Source organism: Drosophila miranda, chromosome XR (genome assembly GCF_003369915.1).
Source record: "Drosophila miranda strain MSH22 chromosome XR, D.miranda_PacBio2.1, whole genome shotgun sequence".
In the NCBI taxonomy this organism is placed as follows: domain Eukaryota; kingdom Metazoa; phylum Arthropoda; class Insecta; order Diptera; family Drosophilidae; genus Drosophila; species Drosophila miranda.
The window spans coordinates 22,594,945-22,605,597 of NC_046674.1; the positions used below are offsets into that span (position 1 = coordinate 22,594,945).

Here is a 10,653-nt window from a genome sequence, read left to right on the forward strand (position 1 = left end):
ACTTGTATTTTTCCCAAGAAACAGTTGCCACAATGCAATATTTTTTGCTCGTAAGTAATTTGTTTTTTGTCTATTTTACATATTTACATACGTTGAAGCTCAAATTTATTCGAGTTAATAAAAAAGAAGAGAAACAACCGTTAGAAATTAATGGTTTAAGGGAAACCCCATTAGATAATGTGAGTTCCTGATCGTTTGTACTACTAAGAAAGCTTTTGATATGGCAACAAGAAAACTGAAACAACAATTTTACGATCCATTCTTCATTTATTTTAAATGCAGTACAAATTAAAATAAAATGATTTTTATTATGAAAAATTTCCTTGACATTTAATTATAAAATTAATGAACGAAAAACACTCGTACCTTTTAATTTTCATTAGTCCCCGAAAAAGTAAGTTCTCTTTATGGTTTCTGTAAATGTTGCATGGTGGCCAGAGCACTGTGCCACATAGCATCGATGACCCCTAAAATTGTTTGCGTGCTGCTTCTGCTTGACTATTTTTCATTTTCCTAGTCGTGGATCCCGCCGCGCAGGCCCTTCCTCTGTGGGGTAGAATTTTCTTTTTGCTAGCCAGAACATTTTCCAATTTCATTTGCGTTGAGAGCGCGGAATGTGAGCGCGAACGGGCTTTGGGCGCATTCATCATTGGCAGGGAGCCATCGTCAGTTGCAGGCTTGCCATCATCGCCATCGCCATCGCCATCGCCATCATCGTCGTCACCGGCACCATCCCCATCTCTGTTTCCACACCAATTCCCATCGGCATCATCGTCATGGACCAGCCATTTGGGCGTTTGAAAAAGCAACATTTCAGCCATATTTTTCTTGCTTTCAATTTGGCGTATCGCGCTTTGGCCATTTTTCATACGGGGGCTTTGATGCGTAACCCAACAAATACCCGTAGACCCGAGTCTCTCTCTCTCTCTGCTTGCTCCTGCTTCTTCGCCCGTTCCTTCCCTGTTGCCCCATCGGTGCTCTTTCGCTTCAGATGATTTTTTTCCGTTTTGGCCAAAAACGCAAACGCATAAAACGCGTCCTTTGAGCGATTTGAAGTCAAGTGTAAAGAGAGTTTTTGCCAAAAACGGAGAGCAACAAATTGGGCGGGCGGCCATCCCCATCCGCAAAACAAGCAAAGTGTTTTAAGTTTAATTTGGAAAATATTTGAATTTTGCGCATTTCTTGGTTCAGTGGTCAGTCATTAGTCGTTCTGTTTCCCCGGACTCACCCAGAATTGGTGTGAACTTTGCCTTTTGCCTATTGTCAGCCCAAAAAGCTATGGCAATAGATGGGTGGGAAAATCTATTCAGATTCGGATCAACCTTTGCAAGTACCTATGTAGTTCGTATCGCATCAACATAATGGTAAGGAGCACATACATCGGCTTCACACAAGCGGACCCCTCACCAAAGTTCCGAGGGCTAACCACCCTTTTCCATCTTCATTGGCATCGCCTATGCCATCGTCCTCGCCCTCGCCCTCACCCTTGTTCCCGTAATCGGTTCAGCAACTCCAATCGGCCGCACAATCTCTGATTTCGACTTTAGTACTGGCGGCGCAAACGTTTCAATATTTACACAAATTGCTTTGGGCCGCACAGTCGGTACGGATCGCATCTGTGTCCGCCCAGTCGCAATCGTTAACCGTACTTCATGGCCAATCTCCGATACTAAAAGTTGTCATTTCAATCTGGCCCTATGTTTGCGCGTTCTGCCCTTGGGAACAATTTCGAGGTTTGTTTAGTGTGAAATCAATGACGACAAATACCGAAAGTATTCTCGTATTCGTAATGGCTGCGTGGGTTGTATGTTGTATGAACTATGTACATATATTGATGAAAGCATGGGCGCGAGGGCAATGAAACTATCTCTAAATATAATTCGAAATTTATATCTATACTCAGATATATATAAATCAGTTGCCACGGTGTTTGTGGTTGAGCAGACAACTCTACCGTTTTTGCGAATGTTTTTGTTTTTGTGTAACGAAAATGTGCGTGTGAGCATGTCGCAATTGCACGATGAGAACGAAATCACAGGCGGAGACAAGCTCAAAATGTTTAATCATGTTTTAGTTTTGAACTAACATTTAAAATAAACCGAAATAAATTTCAAATGTTTTCGCAATTTTCGCTTCTTTCGCATACAGATGGCGCACATTTTGGGGCGTGGCTGGAATGCGAGGACACCTGTATTGCGGTTCTTAGTGGTCAAAATGTGAAACGTATGGCCACTGGCAGACTTGGTAGCCGTGCTTTGAGACCGGGCGCGAGTCCCTTCTATTGTCCTACAACGGTTGTTCTTTCATATCTGACACCTAAGATACATGCGCAGAATTGCATAAAAATTCGCTCATTAAATGTTTCTCAGTAATTAATTATGATTCCGAGCCACGCACAACCAACTCAAACCGACAAAAAAGTGTCGAGATAAGTAGTCTAGTCTCGCCAACATCGAAGATCATTGCGTTTGAACGATCCACCGCTGTATCGTCATCGTCATCGTAGCGTGGTGGGTCCGCAGGTATCCCAAGCGGATAGCAGCATCAAGAGTTGCCTTCACAGTAAGGCGTCCTTCAGCTTCTGCTCTGTACCTCCATCAGTGTCATGACGGGCCTACCTATGCGCTTTATCGAATCCCGTAGATTCAATCCACTTGTGTTGGGGGTGGTGTTTCTGTATCAAAAAAATTGACACAAGAATCAAAGGTGACTTAGAGGAGAGATTTTCAGACAACTTACCTCGAAATTCTGTTTTGCGAGTTTGTGTTGACTGTGTTTTCCCAGAAATCATAACGAATTACTGAGAAATTTAACTGTGAACGTGTCGACGTCTGCTTGAGACTAAAATAAAATAGGAAATGTAAAGGCAAAGGCAAAACAAATTATTTCATGGCCTACTTTGACTGGAATTTTATTTGTTTAATTTGTATTCGTCAACGGACTATAAAATCCTTAAATGGTTATAGCAATAAAAGATAACTACTGTATTTTGCTACAAGATTTGTATTGGATTGCGGATTGTTTGGCGAATCGAAACTTACTTGGGTGTAGTGCCATCTCTTGCAATATATAGAAAATCGAGGGAATGGTATGACCTTAAAATGCAGGCAGGTATGTTTATATGTTTGTATTACATAATCATATAATAATTTCCTATAGCTTCATTGGGAGTATTCCAACTAAAACAGGAATCTTTCCATTGAAATTAATTCTTGTTTACATAAACCAGTTAGTGTAATGGTTAATCGAATACTAACGCAAACTTTGTCGGAGGTGATCATACCATAAAAAAGATACACCCAGAAAAAAAGCCGTGAAATTTTAAAATACCAAAAGATTTTTTTCGAGAGTGAGAATTACTCAAAAGATAAATATTTTCGGATTTGGTTTATTTATTTTAAAGTACTTTATAGTTAGAGAAAATATGGGTCATAGTAAAAACACTTTTTTAAACATATTTTAATAAAAGTGAATTCTTTTCAATTTCACTGTTTTAATTTAAAGCGCGAAGATTTAACTGAAACATGGACGTCTTTTTGTACTATGCTCTTTGTATTGTATATTGTATTATAGAGGTACAATGATCATTTTTAGAATAGGGATTATGTTAAAAATTGATCCTTACTTTGCAGGGTCTAGCCTGCCTTCCTTTTGTACTTTCTCTATTCTATGGAAGTCTTAGTCTTCATCGGCCCCCCTGCCATAACGAATTGTGTGGTGGCTAGCCAACCAAGTACTTCCTAGCTCCAACTCCACTAGAGCCGGGAGCCATCGAGGAGCTAGAGAGCCAATGGACAAGCGGCTATAAAAGCGGAACCAGCTTGAGGTCAGCATAAAAATGCAGGAGCATAAAAATACTGACCAAGAGTGAATAAACAATAAAAAAAAAATACCGAGCCAGAAACGTCACTTTTGGCAGTAGTTTCCGATGTCGACAGTCCAATGTCCAATGTCCGACGTCCTGCGTCCTATGTATGTCCGTGTGCAGTTGTGGTAGTTGTTTTTATTATATCCAGCAAGGATAAAGGGCAGGAGGCACTGGCAGAGGCACGGGGCCGGCAGGAAATACAAATACACATACAGGACTCACACAGATACTCACATACACAATGGCCATCTCATACATATTCCGTTTACGTAGCCCGTTCGCTTAACTGTTGTTTTTATGCGCTGCAGACAAATATTTGCTTTCCGACAATAGTCATAAATACCAAAAGCTACATGCTCGGCATACTTAGAAATACACACAGATACACACGCACACTAGCCTGCACATGGGCGCCCAGGGCGCAAATAGAAATCGAGGAGAGCAAATAGCGGCCAGGATATGGTTTTTGGCAGCACCAGCAGCCGGGATAGTGGCAAAAAGCGAGTAGGAGAAAAAATGCGATGCCAGCGAAAAATGCGGCTCGGATCGAGGAGTGGAACGCCAAAGACGGGGCAAGAAAGAGAGAGAGAGAGAGAGAGAGAGGGAGGAGAGTGGGGAAAGTGTCATGGCAGCTGCAAAGCCAACAAAATGGCTGCGCAAAAAGCGGCAGCAGTCGCCAAAAATATTAGAAGGAAAAAAAAGCTAGCTGCCAAAATTGTACCACACCAATACGAGTACGGGCCAAACACACACACACACACACACACTCGTTCAGATACATATAGTACAAGAATATCTATAGAAACAACACGATAGTGGTCATAGGGACATGCCAGAATGCTGAACGGAATGACGACTAACAGGAATACGAGAACGCAAGTCTACAGTGAAAGCTCATCTCAAAAGAAATCATTATAGTAGTACAGATACAAGTAAAATACGCTAAATCTAATTTGTTTTAAACGATCTCTCCATCATTTGTGGCTGCCATGCCTGAAACTAGAGATCACCACTATATCATCTATAAAGCGACCTGAATAAATGTATAGAATGATCGCGGCTCCTTTGTTTCGAGGAAGTCCAGTCCAGCGATCACATTTATCAGGTTGTTCTAAGGTCTTATCTATCAGATGTGAGCCCGAAATTTAAAGTTTCTTGTAGTCTGTATCTCGAGCACTTGGCGTATTATTGTATCAGTCAATATCTGTGGCCCTGTTTTGGGGCATACCTCTTGACGAATGAATGAAAAGGGGTGTGTTCACTGTATATACCCAAACGAATTCGGTGGAAAAGTAGCCAACGCGAATCTGGCAAACTTCAAAGTTGTGCAGAGTTCTGACCCGCGAATGGGAAACAAGAAGTGGGAAATTGTGCAGGGAAAGGCAGAGCTTATCCATGTGAAAAATCTGTGCCGCGTGGCCAAAGCACGCGCTCTCCCGTTGCCTTGGTCGATCCCATCCTTGGCCTTTAACATATTACACCTTCGCGCGGACGAGGGGCAAAGAGATTGGCCAGCGGGCGAACAAACAAACAAACAATGAACAAACAGCGCTCACGTGCCTCGCCGGGGATTATCCGCGCATCACAATCGCAACAGCAACAGCAACAAACAAACTACCCGCGGAGGACGACTCGGCTCTACATGGTCCCAGTCCCCCAGTCTGAGGACCTGTTTGACTTGCAAAGACCGCCTCCCTACGTCCGCTACGCCAGCCTTTGCGATGCTAATCTCGGCAAAATGTTACAAAATGTTCAACAATTAAGTAGCGACACGCGCTGCCACGTTTCAAGTGTGTTTTGTGTGCCCATGGGAGTTTTTTATTGACAGATATCGCTTACAGATATACAGATACAGATACAGATACTCGGATATTTGCCCCTCGGTGCAATTGAGCGAAGGGCCGGGCACTTGATGTGTCGCTTTCGATGCTGATCGCAGCGATAATAAATGCTGAGAGCTAATCAGGAGTTCAAGTTGTTCGGGTCTGACATGTGTAGTCCTTAAGGACAAGTGCTCGTTGAACGAGTATGTGGGAAAGCAAGTAACTCGAAGATCCATGAATAAGTGGCATCAAAATAATCGAAATTTATGTGGTTTAATTAAATAACGAAAACTTTAAAGGATCTACTCCATGAATTTGGAGGCAGCAGGAGGCAGGCAGCAACAAAGCAATCGACATCTCACTATTCGGTAGAACTCCACCAGGTTGTGCACATCGCAAACTTTGAACAACAGAAGGGTCACAGCAGGACTTGCTTCGACCAATACTGCTGCAGATGCAGATGCTGGAAGCAACCACAAGAAAAAACGCAAACGGCATAGACAAAAAAATGTCGACTTCCCCATCTATTCAGAGTGACCACAAAAGGCCCAGCCCGTAGTCGAGGGTTAGAAACGAAACCCAAACTGTATTCGAGGGCCGTATCTAAGAACGGAGCGGTTATTAAAAAACGGAAAATGTGGCAAAGAGGAACCAAACTACTGTTTTGCCAATATGCTGCAGTTGTTGCAGGCGCAGTCGCAGCGGAAAAAATAAGGAAAAACAGGAAAACAGGGATGAGGGATAACGATACGGATAGGGATATGGCTAGGGATAGGGAGACGGGCAGGACAAGGAAACGATAAAGGGCCAACGACAACGACAACAAAAACGACAGCGACAGCGACAACGACAAAGTGCGGGAAGTTTGCACAAGGACATTGCAGCACACCACATGCATGCACACAAGGATATGAAAGCGCACACACACACACACCTACTCGAACGCCGAAAAGACAGAGAGAGAGAAAGAGCGAGAGACAGAGAAAGACACTTAAACACACACTCGCACAACCGCATGGCAGGCAAATGACACAAACAACAGGACAGGGATGAGTGCAGAGCTGGAGAGCTGGAGAGGTGGAGAGCAGGGGACCAAAGGAAGCCAGTGTGACCAGTGCAAAAAATCAACATGACATCAGTGCGAAGCAGTGTGTATGTGTGTGTGTGTGTGGCAGGACAACCAATTGAGGCTCCACTTGTCATGCACGTACGAACATGAAAAGAAACAAACACACACTAGCACATTACGGACACGTACCGGGTAGAGCGTGCGTCCAATGTCAATATGGCTGGTTACTTTTGGGCGCTTCATCGGCTAGCCCCAATGCCCACATCGGAGCGCCACCGATCTAGGGCCCAGGCCCTGTCGCAGGCTCTTCACAGTCCCATCCCTTACCCACTGCAGTGTATGCTCCATTGCATCCAATGACAAACCAAATATGTTTCGTGGTTTTTACGCAAGAGTCGTCGTCGTCGTCGCCGTCGTTGTCGTTGTCGTTGTCGTTGCCAGCGGCCCGATAACACCCACTGGCACTACCACTACCACTTCTACTTCTACTTCCACTCCGACTCCCAGTTCCCGCACAGACACAGTCGCAGGCATTCGGAATCAATCAGACCAGTCAGTGTCCATGTTCATGTCCATGACCATGTCCCTGAGAGCCCAGGGCCATCATTCAGTCAATGTATATGTAAATTTGCGCCTTTTTGCGATTCCGTATCGGTATCCGACTCGGACTCTCATTTAAAGCGGGACTGAGAGTGGGAGTGGGAGGGGGAGTGGGAGTAGTGGCAGCAATGATGAAGTGCAGACTGGCTTTGCACGCATGTCATCAGTGTCAGAGCCAGATCCAGAGCCAGCGCCAGTGACGTTAGCCATTGTTGACATTTCAACGTTTGACCACGGCCCGGCAGGCAAGGACATATTTGCCCGTGCCAAGCCCACCACAAAAAGCTGCGTGTAGTGCACATCATATGCCACAAGCGGGCTTCTGCACTTCCTGCTATTCGGTTCATTGCCACTGCCACTGCAAGTGCTGCAAAGTTAATTACCCGCTGGACTTCAGAATCGGCTGTCAAAGGGAAAGGAAAATGGTCAAATTGTTCAGCTGGATATGGAAATGAAGGTTACGGGATATCCGTGAGCACGTCTTCAACACATCTGCGATGCACTCAACTCTTAACGATTCTGATGGCAGAGAGCATTCTGCGAAAACGTTTAATTATCAATCATAAGAATCAGCTAATCAGACTCAAAACCCAATCATTCCGTTGCAGATCAATCGATATTTTTATATAGAAATGCGGGAAGAAGAGAAGAGACAAAACTCTAGTTGATGTTTCAAAGCATGATGTCTATTAAAAGTAAATAAAATCATCTTCATTTATACCCGATACCTAATCAGTATGTGTGTTGCTATCTCGCTTCCCTCCGCCAGATGGCTCACACTTCACCAGGAAGAGTGTGTAAGAGAGGGGGGAATGAGTAAGCGCGTGGAATATAATAATGATCCGATCTAAGCCAGATTCGGCAGATTCTGATTCTGGTAGATACGGTCATTATCTATGATTCTGGGTTCTTTGTTTTCACCTATCGTCAAAATGCTGGATGCCACAGATTTTCGCCATTTATGGAGGCCTAAGGGGGCGTGACACAGTTTGGAAACAAACTGGATGCAGTGTCACAGAAGTCTGTACATTAGTTTGGTGTTTTATAGTCTATAGACAGACAGTCAGACATAGCTCTATCGACTTGGGTTTTGATGCTGATCAAGAATATATGCACTTTATGGGGTCGGAAACGCTACCTTCTGGGTGTTACACACATCCACTTGCACCGCAAATCTGATATACCCCCGTACTCTTTGAAAATCGGGTATAAAAAGAGTCATAGTAAAGTTATTCGATGCCAGCATTAAACAGTCACGGAACAGAACTCAACTCCGCATGAGCACAGGGGCACGGAACCAGAACCCCACACGATTCTTAATGTTGCTCTCATTAAAATTCATAGAAGAACCCCAGCTCCAGGAGGAGCTCGTGTAAGTCGTCGTAAAGCCTCCTCGAAAGACGGCAACATAAACAAAGTAGTTCCCCCGGCTCAGAGCAGAATAAACATAAGCAAGAGGAGCGGAAACTCGAAGGAAACTTGGTAGGCAAAGAAAAAGCTCAGCCGGAGCCCCGATTAGGTAAATACTCGGTTGCAGGTGAGCGACGGCAGCTTCAAAGGCTTCCCAGGCGCCGTGACATCTTAATGATGATGTCATGAATAAATTAGTTGGCGTGTGACTGAGTCTGGAGCCAAAATCCTGGAGGAAAACTACAATTTGGCATAGACTTCTAGCTCTCCTCCGATGTGTTATTGCCCACGTGGCGGGGGCGTTACCGGAAAGGTTGGAAGGAGTGCCGTAAGTTAATGACAAAAATGAAGAGAACCGCAAAAAGTGGCATTGCGGTGGCTGCTCGCAACGGTGCCACGGCGGTCGGAGGGCGTGGCAAGTTTATCAGCCACCGCAAAGCTCAAAAAATGTCGCACACGTGTGAAATCCACGCACAGCTCATTGCCTTCGCCTTCGCCATCACCATCTCCATCCCCACTTCCATTTCCCGATGAAGTCATTAAAATTAAGTTGAAAATTATGCAAATGAAATGCACACCGATGAGTGAATATAATTTTTGGTTGCCTTCGAGTCCTGTTCCTTGCCACTGGCCGAGCTCTGCGGCTGGTTTGTCCCTTGTTGCAGGTGGCCACCGGTTCGATATCAGCGTTGCAGCCACGCCCCTTCCACACCCTATTGCGACACACGGAAATTAATTAGTTGCGCCTATTTCTCCGATCAATCATTCAATTTTCTGCGCCATAAAATCCTTCCAACAAAAAGCAACACTTGCAACAATCAACAAGGACGCCACTTGTCCAACAAGCTGCTGGCTGCCACCCTTGTTGCCAACTCATGATCCGCCCCCGCCCCGTTTCCTGTGCCGCTGAATCAGCCTCGTCATTTATACCCTGCGTGGCCTGCTTTCGTTATGCTTTTTACGATGCGGCTTGTTCTTGCAACAGCCACCGAAGGTCGAATCCCGGCTGGGATGGAGGCTGCGCACGGCCGGGTGGTTATGTCAACGCCGATGTGGATGTGGCTGCGGCTGATACTGGGATTGGCCTCCTCATGCCGGACAGTTTGTCAACTGCCGACTAGTACGGAGTCACCAAAAGTGATCGCTCTTATTATCCGAGAACAAGCATGGGCGTTTCGCATATCTCTCTACTATATACAAAATTGTTGGGTCGTCGTGTTTCCGATGTGCCTAGTACCAAAGTAAAATAGTTAGTTAGTTGTTAGTTTGAACCCTTATAATCTTTTCCTCCGCCTCAATTAGAATACGATTGGGGGCTTCGATCTATCTTTCTTCATAAAAAACCTCCAATAGCCCTATTAAGATACAATAGCAAGCCAATAAATGTGCATTCTAGATTTTTAGATATTAAGTAAGAGTAACAGACAATTCTCACTTTCAGATATACCTTCCATCAAGGTTAGACAGGGCTGTAATAGTGTTGGTGCTATTCTCGAGGGTTGCTTTCGGTGAAAGCCTTTCGCTCGCAAATTGTTTTATATGAAATAATTCGAAATATGTGTGCCCGCAATGAAATTAGCCAAATTAACACCTTGCTAAGTCCGGCAAGGCTTAGTCCGGGAAATAATTGAAATATTTTTTGTTCTAATAAAAAGACCCAAGCCCAACGAAGCCGTTCGGGATGGGACCACAGTCGTGTACCATACTCAACTGAGTTTGAAAGAAGGATGAGAGAAAGCAGGAGAGAGTTCTGGGTGCATGCTAAAAAAGTTGACCTTTTGTGTCTCCTTTTTTCCCTCACTCAATTAGGCGTACACTCCGCGGCCTTCGGCCGGGCCAGACCAGAGCCCAGACCGATTCCGAAAATCTCCAACCAGCTTTTG

The 10,653-nt window shown here is 44.6% G+C and overlaps 1 long non-coding RNA gene across 2 annotated transcripts; it reads right to left on the reverse strand.

The window, feature by feature from the left end:
• Positions 1 to 2,354: 2,354 nt before the first annotated feature.
• LOC117186644 lies at positions 2,355 to 2,862 on the reverse strand. 2 transcript variants are annotated; one of them, XR_004471622.1, is made up of 2 exons: positions 2,740 to 2,862; positions 2,355 to 2,674 (listed from the first exon to the last, which is right to left on the reverse strand). It is a non-coding gene; the product is annotated as an uncharacterized LOC117186644 (long non-coding RNA). The 2 variants fall into 2 exon arrangements; XR_004471623.1 differs by having other exon boundaries at positions 2,355 to 2,614; positions 2,740 to 2,859.
• Between the last annotated feature and the right edge of the window lie 7,791 nt (positions 2,863 to 10,653).